Source organism: Rhodnius prolixus, unplaced genomic scaffold, assembly GCF_049639745.1.
Source record: "Rhodnius prolixus isolate KJV_2025 unplaced genomic scaffold, Rpr scaffold_5, whole genome shotgun sequence".
Taxonomy (NCBI): Eukaryota; Metazoa; Arthropoda; class Insecta; order Hemiptera; family Reduviidae; genus Rhodnius; species Rhodnius prolixus.
In genome coordinates, this window is record NW_027411624.1 from 42506470 (window position 1) to 42522104 (window position 15635).

Sequence of the window (15635 nt, forward strand, 5' to 3'; positions counted from 1 at the left end):
GGTCCAATAACGATGAATAATATGCACCTGTAATAGTTTTACCCTTTTCCAGATAGTCGATGAGGATTATTCCTTGCGAATCCCAAAAAGACAGTCACCATAATCTTTCCGGCCGAAGGAACGGTCTTCGCCTTTTTTTGGCGCAGATTCCCCCCTTGGTAACCCATTGTTTAGGTTGTTCTTTGGTCTCCGGAGTGTAGTGATGTATCCATGTTTCATCCACAGTGACGAAACGACGCTTAAAGTCCTGCGGATTCTTCTGGAACAGCTGCAAACCGTCCTTGCAACACTTCACACGATTTCGTTTTTGGTCAAGCGTGAGCAATCGCGGCACCCAACTTGCGGATAGCTTTTTGTCATGTCCAAATGTTGATGCAAAATATTATGTACCCGTTCATTCGAGATGCCCACAGCACTAGCAATCTCACGCACCTTCACTCTTCTGTCATCCATCACCATATCATGGATTTTATCAATGATTTCTGGAGTAGTAACCTCAACAGGGCGTCCAGAACGTTCAGCGTCACTTGTGCCTATATATGGCCACTCCGAAAATTTTGAAACCACTTATAAACTGTTCTAATCGATGGTGCAGAGTCACCATAATGTTTATCAAGCTTCTCTTTAGTCACCTGAGGCGTTTTGCCTTTCATAAAGTAGTGTTTAATCAACACACGAAATTCTTTTTCGTCCATTTTTTGAAAATCACTCGACTTCCTCGATTCAAACGAATGCCAAACACAAAGAAATAGACCGATCTGGCTGAAACTTGGTGTGTGTTCTTCCAAGAGATGCTACTAACTAAACATAACCTCGATACGCGCCAGTGGTGCTATCTCTCTGACTTTGCACGGACTTTTCAAACGACCCTCGTAGACGATTTTTTTTTTGTAATCTAAGAATGTATACTAGTTAATATTAAATGTTTAGTAGATAAAAAAATTTTATTTAAAGTATTTTTCTTCAAAAAGAGGTTAGTCAGTTCTTTAAAGTGCATTTCAACGTACAGTTTGTAACTGCTGCTTAATCATATTTAGTACGAATAAATTTTTTATCAAATTCCCTGTACTTGAAGGAATCCATTTGATTAGGTAGTGCTTTCAGGATATGCTTCTACACTTATCTAGCTTAAAATAAGCTCAATTTTTTAAATGGATTTTTAGATGTGGTTGTAAAAAACTTTTCTTGTTACCAATTTAGTTTTTTTTAATTATAGTTTTCTGTTTTTAATTCCAGGTGCGCAAGTTTCTAGTGCAATTTGTGGATATACAGATACATTTACTGGATTCGGCGATCTAATCATCCAGAAACTTTGAAGGTAGGGGGACAGAAAAAATTTATTATTATATTTTTTTTTCAAGAATCACATTTTGTATACTTTTAATATTTCTCGTAAAGTGGTAACTTAAGATAGTAAAATGCCATTTAATTGATAAAAAAAACTCTCCAGAATCTTTATGGAAGAGGATGTCTAGGTAGAGAATCCAGGGTTGCCTGCCATTCTAAGTCATGTTCCTTATAAAAGGAGTGTATCAGCACGTACATATGCAATTTATGATTCACATTTTAACCGAAAAAAAAATGAAATTGCAAGCTTCAAATTTTTTTAAAGCTTTAACTCCACACAGAGTTACCCAGGATGTAATTTTTCTTGCCCAAAGTTGCTCTGTCTGTGGAAATCTTCATCTTTTCTCAGTTTCTTTTGAAGAGATTTTTGTGGGCAAATGATTTAAGGCCTTATCGTACGGCTTGATTTAGGGTACGTTCACAACGGAGCTGTGAGCATAGATGATAGCGGAGATGATAGCAGTGATGCATCAGCGCTTATAGAATAACCTAGTACATTCTTATGTGAGCGTGCACAACGAAGCTTCGACTAGTGACTCATACGCGCTGCTATAAACGAGCATAGATGATAGAATTGAATTTTTCATTTTTCTGCTAGCTGAACTCCAGTATCGGAGCTTCAAGATGGACGTCGAAAAATTATTTAGTGCTGTCTTTACTCATTATTTTTTATTATTTATTTTTAAACAATATTTTGTTTTTTAAATCGTGCTTACATTTATTTTCATGTGTATTTATTTGTTGTTTTTTTTTCAATAAAATCATTACTTACCTAAGAGTAATCACTAGTTTTTCTTCTATGGTTATAGGATTTCCATGACAATTTTTCCAAAGTTTTCTTAATTTTGACCTTATTTTTTCTAAAATATAGTCGAATGTGGGTGGACCTATCCTCACATATTCAAAAAAACGATCCGGATAATTTCTAAGTTCCTTATATAAATGGTGAAATTCGCCCAAAGTTCTTCGTTTTCTATTTATGGGATGTACATGATATTTTCTAAAGCGTTTTCTCTTTAAAATATACCTTTTTGTTGCTGCTGAACATGAAAACTCTTCTTCACTACTCGGACATGTTGCATGTATCACAGCTCCGTTGTGCACACTAATCAGCGATTATATTTTACTCTATCAGTTATCATCTTTGCTATCGTCTATACTCACAGCTCCGTTGTAAACGTACCCTTAGGAAGCCAACGGTTTTGATTGTTGGAGTTGTCTTGACAACTTCTTATTTTTGGGGCGGCTAACTCTTCTTCCTAGATTTGGCTAAGATGAACCAGGTTCATCCAACGTCTTCAACATAATGATGAAGTCATGGAGAATACCAAGATATTTTTAAGCCACCAGTGGTTTCCCTTGGTGAGGAATTTTCAACGGACTAAATTCCTTTTAAATCCCGTTTTTTTTACACTTACATAAAATAGAATCCTGGGCTAAGAAGTGGCGGATTAAAATGAACCCACAGAAATGCCAGCATGCCACGTTTACTCTTCGGCGGGGCTTCTGTCCACCTGTCCTCTTCAACAGCAATCCTCTTCCTTGAACAGATCTGGTGCTAGCTACCTTGGGCTCTACATAGACAAACAACTCACGTGGAACCCACTCATACTAGACTTAAAAGACATACAATGACGAAACGTGCGAAACTGCTTTACAGACTACAGACGACGCTCCAAATTAACCATTGAACTCAAACGCTTAATATACAACACTATCCCCAAACCTATGGTGAACTTATGGACTAGACCAGGGGTGAGCAACTTTTTTAATCAATGGGCCAATTTAAATTTAATTTTTTTTTGGCGGGCCGCACATAGATTAACTCTTACTAATAATTTACGAAACGTCCGTATTGCATGTTTGAACAAGTCACCGACAAGTGTGTATCTCGTCACAAAAAAGTCGCGCAGGCGCGGCGCGTTCGTATTGCATGTTTAAAAACGTCGTCGACAAGTAACTCGCCATAAAAAAATATTTCGGTTCAGTATGTACTACCATTTTATTATAATTAATTTTATAACAATATATTGATGGGACAAAGTCGATAAAATAAATTCAATTTTAGAAATGCTTGGCGGGCCGCGTGTTGCTCATCCTTGGACTAGAGCTGTGGGGTTCATCCTAACCTACGAACATACGGACTATACAAGACAATTCAGACGAAACTACTGCCGACAGATAGCCGACGCTCCTTTCTACGGTGTCTAACCTCACTCTTCACAACGACCTCAACATTTCCTTCATAGACCAACTCGCCAAGACTAAATATCAAACATTCTATACTGCTCTCTCCACTTGCTCCAATCCTCTTGTACTGTCTCTCGCCTCCTCTGACAATCCTCCTCGTAGACTGAATCGCCAGTGGCCCCGCAACTTTCTTGAGGTCTGAAGACCTAAACATCATTAACATCCCGTAGAGAGTGCTACCACTGGGTAGTTTCTCTCCTCCTGCTCTTCACGTACCAATTAATTAATCTTGTACTTCCTGATTTACAGTTTGTATATATGTATATACAGACTGTAGATAACTTAACTTAATAAATTAAAAAAATAAAATAATAATAATAATTTCGTTGTTAAATAGTTTTCGAAATTTGGTTTAGAATCGCAATTAAATTGATACCATCGAATGAAAATAAGAATCGATAAAGAAGTATAATCGATATTTTCGATATAGGTGTTCATGAACACCACTATTTCTTGGGCACACTGAGCTTGGGCAGCTGAATAGAAATGACCTCGTCAAAGTTTTGTGTTTGATAGGGTATCCCCCCTTCCTCTTCTGACCATTTTAATAAACCCTCATTTCTAGTTTATCTGTGACGTAATACATTGGATCACCTTGGATTTATTTTCTTATTTTATTTCTAGTGGAATTTATTCTTGTTTCATCTGAACTATATATCTATATTTGTATTATTATTTAAGCATTGAACTCTGATAAAGTTTATTTTGTGTATACAAAAAAAATGGAGGCATATTTTTCTACTTTTTTTAAATGGCTGCATTCTATACAGCTGGTTTATCAGGGGCGATGTGTTGGTGTAGAGCAGTGGTTCTTAACCTTTTCATAGACGCGGAACACAATTATATGTATATATTTTTCTCGCGGAACACTAACATTAAATAATTTGAAATTCGGTATTTAGCAAGAACTTAAAATTAAATTCAAATTAAAAAAAAAGAACAATTTTTTGTTTTCGTATCTTTCCTAAGTTTCTAAATTTCAATACATTTAAAATTGAAATTTCGCGGAACTCTTGGACCATATTAGCAGGAACACCGGTTAAGAAGCACTGCTTTATATCTTCTAAAATTATAGATCTGTGCACCAAATAACTGTAGTTTATAATTGAGAAAAACAAAGTGTATAAGAGAACAAAATTCCATATCAATACGTGGTACACAGTGGAAGATATAGAACGGCCATAATTTTACAGAATTTCATGACCCAAAAAATTTTCAACCCTTTATATCTTCTACCTTTTTAGATATGTGCACAAAATAACTATAGTTTATTATTGAGAAAAACAAAGTGTACAAGAGAACAAAATTCCATACCAATACGTGGTTCACTGTGGGAGATATAGAACGGCCATAATTTTACAGAATTTCATGACCCAAAAAATTTTCAACCCTTTATATCTTCTACCTTTATAGATCTGTGCACAAAATAACTATAGTTTATAATTGAGAAAAACAAAGTGTACAAGAGAACAAAATTCCATATCAATACGTGGTACACAGTGGGAGTTATAGAACGGCCATAATTTTACAGAATTTCATGACCCAAAAAATTTTCAATCCCTTATATCTTCTACATTTATAGATCAGTGAAGAAAATAACTATAGTTTATATTTCAGAAAAACAAAGTGTATGAGAAAACAAAATTCCAAACCAATACGTGGTTCACAGAGGGGGATGTAGAACAGCCAGAATTTTACAGAATTTCATGACCCAAAAAATTTTCAACCCTTTATATCTTCTACCTTTTTAGATCTGTACACAAAATAACTATAGTTTATAATTGAGAAAAACAGAGTATACAAGTGAACAAAGTTCCATATAAATACGTGGTACACAGTGGGAGATATAGAACGGCCATAATTTTACAGAATTTCATGACCCAAAAAATCTTCAACCCTTTATATCTTCTACCTTTTTAGATCTGTGCACAAAATAACTATAGTTTATAATTGAGAAAAACAAAGTGTACAAGAGAACAAAATTCCATACCAATACGTGGTTCACTGTGGGAGATATAGAACGGCCATAATTTTACAGAATTTCATGACCCAAAAAATTTTCAACCCTTTATATCTTCTACCTTTATAGATCTGTGCACAAAATAACTATAGTTTATAATTGAGAAAAACAAAGTGTACAAGAGAACAAAATTCCATATCAATACGTGGTACACAGTGGGAGTTATAGAACGGCCATAATTTTACAGAATTTCATGACCCAAAAAATTTTCAATCCCTTATATCTTCTACATTTATAGATCAGTGAAGAAAATAACTATAGTTTATATTTCAGAAAAACAAAGTGTATGAGAAAACAAAATTCCAAACCAATACGTGGTTCACAGAGGGGGATGTAGAACAGCCATAATTTTACAGAATTTCATGACCCAAAAAATTTTCAACCCTTTATATCTTCTACCTTTTTAGATCTGTACACAAAATAACTATAGTTTATAATTGAGAAAAACAGAGTATACAAGTGAACAAAGTTCCATATAAATACGTGGTACACAGTGGGAGATATAGAACGGCCATAATTTTACAGAATTTCATGACCCAAAAAATTTTCAACCCTTTATATCTTCTACCTTTTTAGATCTGTGCACAAAATAACTATAGTTCATAATTGAGAAAAACAAAGTGTATAAGAAAACAAAATTCCATACCAATACGTGGTTCAAAGTGGGCGATTTAGAACGGCCATAATTTTACAGAATTTCATGACCCAAAAAATTTTCAACCCTTTATATTTTCTACCTTTTTAGATCTGTGCACAAAATAACTACAGTTTATAATTGAGAAAAACAAAGTGTACAAGTGAACAAAATTCCATATCAATACGTGGTTCACAGTGGGCGATTTAAAACGGCCATAATTTTACAGAATTTCATGACCCAAAAAATTTTCAACCCTTTATATCTTCTACCTTTTTAGATCTGTGCACAAAATAACTATAGTTTATAATTGAGAAAAACAAAGTGCACAAGAGAACAAAATCCCATTTCGATACGTGGTTCACTGTGGGAGATATAGAACGGCCATAATTTTACAGAATTTCATGACCCAAAAAATTTTCAATCCTTTATATCTTCTACATTTATAGATCAGTGAAGAAAATAACTATAGTTTATATTTGAGAAAAACAAAATGTATAAGAGAACAAAATTCCAAACTAATACGTGGTTCACAGAGGGGGATGTAGAACAGCCATAATTTTACAGAATTTCATGACCCAAAAAATTTTCAATCCTTTATATCTTCTACATTTATAGATCAGTGAAGAAAATAACTATAGTTTATAATTGAGAAAAACAAAGTGTACAAGAGAACAAAATTCCATATCAATACGTGGTACACAGTGGGAGATATAGAACGGCCATAATTTTACAGATTTTCATGACCCAAAAAATTTTCAACCCTTTATATCTTCTACCTTTATAGATCTGTGCACAAAATAACTATAGTTTATAATTGAGAAAAACAAAGTGTACAAGTGAACAAAATTCCATATCATTACGTGGTACACAGTGGGAGATATAGAACGGCCATAATTTTACAGAATTTCATGACCCAAAAAATTTTCAACCCTTTATATCTTCTACCTTTTTAGATCTGTGCACAAAATAACTATAGTTTCTAATTGAGAAAAACAAAGTGTACAAGAGAACAAAATTCCATATCAATACGTGGTACACAGTGGGAGATATAGAACGGCCATAATTTTACAGAATTTCATGACCCAAAAAATTTTCAATCCTTTACATCTTCTACATTTATAGATCAGTGAAGAAAATAACTATAGTTTATGTTTGAGAAAAACAAAATGTATAAGAGAACAAAATTCCAAACCAATACGTGGTACACAGTGGGAGATATAGAACGGACATAATTTTACAGAATTTCATGACCCAAAAAATTTTCAACCATTTATATCTTCTACCTTTTTAGATCTGTGCACAAAATAACTATAGTTTATAATTGAGAAAAACAAAGTGCACAAGAGAAGAAAATTCCAAACCGATACGTGGTTCACTGTGGGAGATATAGAACGGCCATAATTTTACAGAATTTCGTGACCCAAAAAATTTTCAACCCTTTATATCTTCTACCTTTTTAGATCTGTGCACAAAATAACTATAGTTTATAATTGAGAAAAACAAAGTGCACAAGAGAACAAAATCCAATTTCGATACGTGGTTCACTGTGGGAGATATAGAACGGTCATAATTTTACAGAATTTCATGACCCAAAAAATTTTCAACCCTTTATATCTTCTACCTTTTTAGATCTGTGCACAAAATAACTATAGTTTATAATTGAGAAAAACAAAGTGTATAAGAAAACAAAATTCCATACCAATACGTGGTTCACAGTGGGCGATTTAGAACGGCCATAATTTTACAGAATTTCATGACCCAAAAAATTTTCAACCCTTTATATCTTCTACCTTTTTAGATCTGTGCACAAAATAACTATAGTTTATAATTGAGAAAAACAAAGTGTACATGTGAACAAAATTCCATATCAATACGTGGTTCACAGTGGGCGATTTAGAACGGCCATAATTTTACAGAATTTCATGACCCAAAAAATTTTCAACCCTTTATATCTTCTACCTTTTTAGATCTGTGCACAAAATAACTATAGTTTATAATCGAGAAAAACAAAGTGTATAAGAGAACGAAATTCCAAACCAATACTTGGTTCACAGAGGGGGATGTAGAACAGCCATAATTTTACAGAATTTCATGACCCAAAAAATTTTCAACCCTTTATATCTTCTATCTTTTTAAATCTGTGCACAAAATAACTATAGTTCATAATTGAAAAAAACAAAGTGTATAAGAGTACAAAATTCCATACCAATACGTGGTTCACAGTGGGAGATATAGAACGGCCATAATTTTACAGAATTTCATGACCCAAAAAATTTTCAATCCTTTATATCTTCTACATTTATAGATCAGTGAAGAAAATAACTATAGTTTATATTTGAGAAAAACAAAATGTATAAGAGAACAAAATTCCAAACTAATACGTGGTTCACAGAGGGGGATGTAGAACAGCCATAATTTTACAGAATTTCATGACCCAAAAAATTTTCAATCCTTTATATCTTCTACATTTATAGATCAGTGAAGAAAATAACTATAGTTTATAATTGAGAAAAACAAAGTGTACAAGAGAACTAAATTCCATATCAATACGTGGTACACAGTGGGAGATATAGAACGGCCATAATTTTACAGATTTTCATGACCCAAAAAATTTTCAACCCTTTATATCTTCTACCTTTATAGATCTGTGCACAAAATAACTATAGTTTATAATTGAGAAAAACAAAGTGTACAAGTGAACAAAATTCCATATCATTACGTGGTACACAGTGGGAGATATAGAACGGCCATAATTTTACAGAATTTCATGACCCAAAAAATTTTCAACCCTTTATATCTTCTACCTTTTTAGATCTGTGCACAAAATAACTATAGTTTCTAATTGAGAAAAACAAAGTGTACAAGAGAACAAAATTCCATATCAATACGTGGTACACAGTGGGAGATATAGAACGGCCATAATTTTACAGAATTTCATGACCCAAAAAATTTTCAATCCTTTACATCTTCTACATTTATAGATCAGTGAAGAAAATAACTATAGTTTATATTTGAGAAAAACAAAATGTATAAGAGAACAAAATTCCAAACCAATACGTGGTACACAGTGGGAGATATAGAACGGACATTATTTTACAGAATTTCGTGACCCAAAAAATTTTCAACCATTTATATCTTCTACCTTTTTAGATCTGTGCACAAAATAACTATAGTTTATAATTGAGAAAAACAAAGTGCACAAGAGAAGAAAATTCCAAACCGATACGTGGTTCACTGTGGGAGATATAGAACGGCCATAATTTTACAGAATTTCGTGACCCAAAAAATTTTCAACCCTTTATATCTTCTACCTTTTTAGATCTGTGCACAAAATAACTATAGTTTATAACTGAGTTAAACAAAGTGCACAAGAGAACAAAATTCCATACCGATTCGTGGTTCACTGTGGGAGATATAGAACGGCCATAATTTTACAGAATTTCATGACCCAAAAAATTTTCAACCCTTTATATCTTCTACCTTTTTAGATCTGTGCACAAAATAACTATAGTTTATAATTGAGAAAAACAAAGTGTATAAGAGAACAAAATTCCATACCAATACGTGGTACACAGTTATAGAACGGCCATAATTTTAACGAATTTCATGACCCAAAAAATTTTCAATCCTATATATCTTCTACATTTATAGATCAGTGAAGAAAATAACTGTACTTTATAATTGTGAAAAACAAAGTGTATAAGAGAACAAAATTCCATACCAATACGTGGTACACAGTGGGAGATATAGAACGGCCATAATTTTACAGAATTTCGTGACCCAAAAAATTTTCAACCCTTTATATCTTCTACCTTTTTAGATCTGTGCACAAAATAACTATAGTTTATAATTGAGAAAAACAAAGTGTACAAGAGAACAAAATTCCATATCAATACGTGGTACACAGTGGGAGATATGGAACGGCCATAATTTTACAGAATTTCATGACCCAATAAATTTTCAACCCTTTATATCTTCTATCTTTTTAAATCTGTGCACAAAATTACGATAGTTTATAATTGAAAAAAACAAAGTGTATAAGAGTACAAAATTCCATACCAATACGTGGTTCACAGTGGGAGATATAGAACGGCCATAATTTTACAGAATTTCATGACCCAAAAAATTTTCAATCCTTTATATCTTCTACATTTATAGATCAGTGTAGAAAATAACTATAGTTTATATTTGAGAAAAACAAAATGTATAAGAGAACAAAATTCCAAACCAATACGTGGTTCACAGAGGGGGATGTAGAACAGCCATAATTTTACAGAATTTCATGACCCAACAAATTTTTAATCCTTTATATCTTCTACATTTATAGATCAGTGAAGAAAATAACTATAGTTTATATTTGAGAAAAACAAAATGTATAAGAGAACAAAATTCCAAACCAATACGTGGTTCACAGAGGGGGATGTAGAACAGCCATAATTTTATAGAATTTCATGACCCAAAAAATTTTCAACCCTTTATATCTTCTATCTTTTTAAATCTGTGCACAAAATAACTATAGTTCATAATTGAAAAAAACAAAGTGTATAAGAGTACAAAATTCCATACCAATACGTGGTTCACAGTGGGAGATATAGAACGGCCATAATTTTACAGAATTTCATGACCCAAAAAATTTTCAATCCTTTATATCTTCTACATTTATAGATCAGTGAAGAAAATAACTATAGTTTATATTTGAGAAAAACAAAATGTATAAGAGAACAAAATTCCAAACTAATACGTGGTTCACAGAGGGGGATGTAGAACAGCCATAATTTTACAGAATTTCATGACCCAAAAAATTTTCAATCCTTTATATCTTCTACATTTATAGATCAGTGAAGAAAATAACTATAGTTTATATTTGAGAAAAACAAAATGTATAAGAGAACAAAATTCCATATCAATACGTGGTACACAGTGGGAGATATAGAATGGCCATAATTTTACAGAATTTCATGACCCAAAAAATTTTCAATCCTTTATATCTTCTACATTTATAGATCAGTGAAGAAAATAACTATAGTTTATATTTGAGAAAAACAAAATGTATAAGAGAACAAAATTCCAAACCAATACGTGGTTCACAGAGGGGGATGTAGAACAACCATAATTTTATAGAATTTCATGACCCAAAAAATTTTCAACCCTTTATATCTTCTATCTTTTTAAATGTGTGCACAAAATAACTATAGTTTATAATTGAAAAAAACAAAGTGTATAAGAGTACAAAATTCCATACCAATACGTGGTTCACAGTGGGAGATATAGAACGGCCATAATTTTACAGAATTTCATGACCCAAAAAATTTTCAATCCTTTATATCTTCTACATTTATAGATCAGTGAAGAAAATAACTATAGTTTATATTTGAGAAAAACAAAATGTATAAGAGAACAAAATTCCATACCAATACGTGGTTCACAGAGGGGGATGTAGAACAGCCATAATTTTACAGAATTTCATGACCCAAAAAATTTTCAATCCTTTATATTTTCTACATTTATAGATCAGTGAAGAAAATAACTATAGTTTATATTTGAGAAAAACAAAATGTATAAGAGAACAAAATTCCATACCAATACGTGGTTCACAGAGGGGGATGTAGAACAGCCATAATTTTACAGAATTTCATGACCCAAAAAATTTTCAATCCTTTATATTTTCTACATTTATAGATCAGTGAAGAAAATAACTATAGTTTATATTTGAGAAAAACAAAATGTATAAGAGAACAAAATTCCATACCAATACGTGGTTCACAGAGGGGGATGTAGAACAGCCATAATTTTACAGAATTTCATGACCCAAAAAATTTTCAATCCTTTATATCTTCTACATTTATAGATCAGTGAAGAAAATAACTATAGTTTATAATTGAGAAAAACAAAGTGTACAAGAGAACAAAATTCCATATCAATACGTGGTACACAGTGGGAGATATGGAACGGCCATAATTTTACAGAATTTCCTGACCCAAAAAATTTTCAACCCTTTATATCTTCTATCTTTTTAAATCTGTGCACAAAATAACTATAGTTTATAATTGAAAAAAACAAAATATATAAGAGTACAAAATTCCATACCGATACGTGGTTCACAGTGGGAGATATAGAACGGCCATAATTTTACAGAATTTCTTGACCCAAAAAATTTTCAATCCTTTATATCTTCTACATTTATAGATCAGTGAAGAAAATAACTATAGTTTATATTTGAGAAAAACAAAATGTATAAGAGAACAAAATTCCATACCAATACGTGGTTCACAGAGGGGGATGTAGAACAGCCATAATTTTACAGAATTTCATGACCCAAAAAATTTTCAATCCTTTATATTTTCTACATTTATAGATCAGTGAAGAAAATAACTATAGTTTATATTTGAGAAAAACAAAATGTATAAGAGAACAAAATTCCATACCAATACGTGGTTCACAGAGGGGGATGTAGAACAGCCATAATTTTACAGAATTTCATGACCCAAAAAATTTTCAATCCTTTATATTTTCTACATTTATAGATCAGTGAAGAAAATAACTATAGTTTATATTTGAGAAAAACAAAATGTATAAGAGAACAAAATTCCATACCAATACGTGGTTCACAGAGGGGGATGTAGAACAGCCATAATTTTACAGAATTTCATGACCCAAAAAATTTTCAATCCTTTATATTTTCTACATTTATAGATCAGTGAAGAAAATAACTATAGTTTATATTTGAGAAAAACAAAATGTATAAGAGAACAAAATTCCAAACCAATACGTAGTTCACAGAGGGGGATGTAGAACAGCCATAATTTTATAGAATTTCATGACCCAAAAAATTTTCAACCCTTTATATCTTCTACCTTTTTAGATCTGTGCACAAAATAACTATAGTTTATAATTGAGAAAAACAGAGTATACAAGAGAACAAAATTCCATATAAATACGTGGTACACAGTGGGAGATATGGAACGGCCATAATTTTACAGAATTTCATGACCCAAAAAATTTTCAACCCTTTATATCTTCTACCTTTTTAAATCTGTGCACAAAATAACTATAGTTTATAATTGAAAAAAACAAAGTGTATAAGAGTACAAAATTCCATACCAATACGTGGTTCACAGTGGGAGATACAGAACGGCCATAATTTCACAGAATTTCATGACCCTAAAAAGTTTCAACCCTTTATATCTTCTACCTTTTTAGATCTGTGCACAAAATAACTATAGTTTATAATTGAGAAAAACAAAGTGTATAAGAGAACAAAATTCCATACCAATACGTGGTTCACAGAGGGGGATGTAGAACAGCCATAATTTTACAGAATTTCATGACCCAAAAAATTTTCAATCCTTTATATTTTCTACATTTATAGATCAGTGAAGAAAATAACTATAGTTTATATTTGAGAAAAACAAAATGTATAAGAGAACAAAATTCCAAACCAATACGTGGTTCACAGAGGGGGATGTAGAACAGCCATAATTTTATAGAATTTCATGACCCAAAAAATTTTCAACCCTTTATATCTTCTACCTTTTTAGATCTGTGCACAAAATAACTATAGTTTATAATTGAGAAAAACAGAGTATACAAGAGAACAAAATTCCATATAAATACGTGGTACACAGTGGGAGATATGGAACGGCCATAATTTTACAGAATTTCATGACCCAAAAAATTTTCAACCCTTTATATCTTCTACCTTTTTAAATCTGTGCACAAAATAACTATAGTTTATAATTGAAAAAAACAAAGTGTATAAGAGTACAAAATTCCATACCAATACGTGGTTCACAGTGGGAGATACAGAACGGCCATAATTTCACAGAATTTCATGACCCTAAAAAGTTTCAACCCTTTATATCTTCTACCTTTTTAGATCTGTGCACAAAATAACTATAGTTTATAATTGAGAAAAACAAAGTGTATAAGAGAACAAAATTCCATACCAATACGTGTTTTACAGTGGGAGATATGGAACGGCCTTAATTTTACAGAATTTCATGACCCAAAAAATTTTCAACCCTTTATATCAGTGGTTCTTAACGTTTTCGTAGACGCGGAACACAATTATATGTATATATTTTTCTCGCGGAACACTAACATTAAATAATTTGAAATTCGGTATTTAGCAAGAACTTAAAATTAAATTCAAATTAAAAAAAAAGGAACAATTTTTTGTTTTCGTATCTTTCCCAAGTTTCTAAATTTTAATACATTTAAAATTGAAATTTCGCGGAACCATATTCGCGGAACTTGGACCATATTCGCGGAACACCAGTGTGTTTACACCGGTGTTAACCGGAACACCGGTTGAGAACCACTGGTGTAGAGGTTATGTTATGAAGCGTAGTTTTGTCAGTGGGGGGAGATCTACTTTTCTCCAGATTTTGTGTTTAGATCAACATTTTTTTTGTTACGAACAATTTTTTAGGTTAATTAGTTTTCTTTTTCGAACAACTCGTCGTCTGTATAAGGAGGAAGTCTTGTGAGTCTAGGTTCAAAGTTTTAGATAATGCTGAGAGAAAAGAAATAAGAAACGAAGAAAAACAAAGGGCCTTTAGTGTCTAACTGAACATATGTTTGGAAGTACGAGTACAATAACCGCGCTAGCATACGAATGAAGGCTTCTATCGTCGTATCTGTGCTCCACACTCTGAATCCATTTCCAGAACCTTGAATAGGGCCAACCCTTAGGGCTGTTCTCTTGTTATTAGAGTAGAAAGATGTGTGTGTTGTTAGGAATATTGAGTGTTAACTTTTTTGTTCACTCTCTCTTCTTGCTTTACGTCAGCGGAAGTATTGAGACCATGAAAAAAAGTGTTTTTTTTTTCCCAATACCACTCTCTTTTCTCACCCTCCAAGCGTGTTTGTCGGCGTGTCTATGCAAGGATGTTGGGATGTTGTGGGTATTTGAATATACAGGGTGATCCATTTAAAACGCACCAATCGCTAATAACTTTTTAGGAATGCCGAATTTCGAAAAAAACCCTCGAAGTAAACTATATGTTTTTTTTTTGTCTAGTTTTCAAATCTTCCACCCCCGATGCTGTATCTTCATTTTTTGCGGAGTTACGGCCAAAAACCCTTTTGGGGTTTCATAAGGACAACTGGTTTTGACAATGATTATGACTACGTTTTATTTAAAAAAGAGTTATGATGTACTAAGTATTGTGAATGACTGCACCTGAGGGATTCGAACTGGGGACCTCCCACTTACAAAACCACGCTCTTGATCACTAGACATCACTAGACCAACACCCTGGCAAGATATTCTTACCGTAATCACAGGTCAAGAAGTCCTGCATACGGGTTACATTAAAATGATGTGATGATTGCTTTTATTTGATGATAAAACAAATTTATCCTGATTCACTCACAACC

General features: G+C 32.5%; 1 protein-coding gene across 2 annotated transcripts in view; it reads left to right on the plus strand.

Moving 5' to 3' along the window:
- The window catches only part of LOC141458916 (E3 ubiquitin-protein ligase RNF19B-like), a 216553-nt gene that overhangs the window by 23238 nt on the left and 177680 nt on the right, over positions 1-15635 (plus strand). The window contains exon 2 of one of the 2 annotated variants that reach the window (XM_074137497.1): positions 1237-1318. The exons of the other annotated variant lie outside the window; for it this stretch is intronic. The gene's annotated coding sequence lies outside the window, so the exon portion shown is untranslated. The remainder of the gene's footprint in view (positions 1-1236; positions 1319-15635) is intronic. 2 annotated transcript variants of the gene reach the window in all.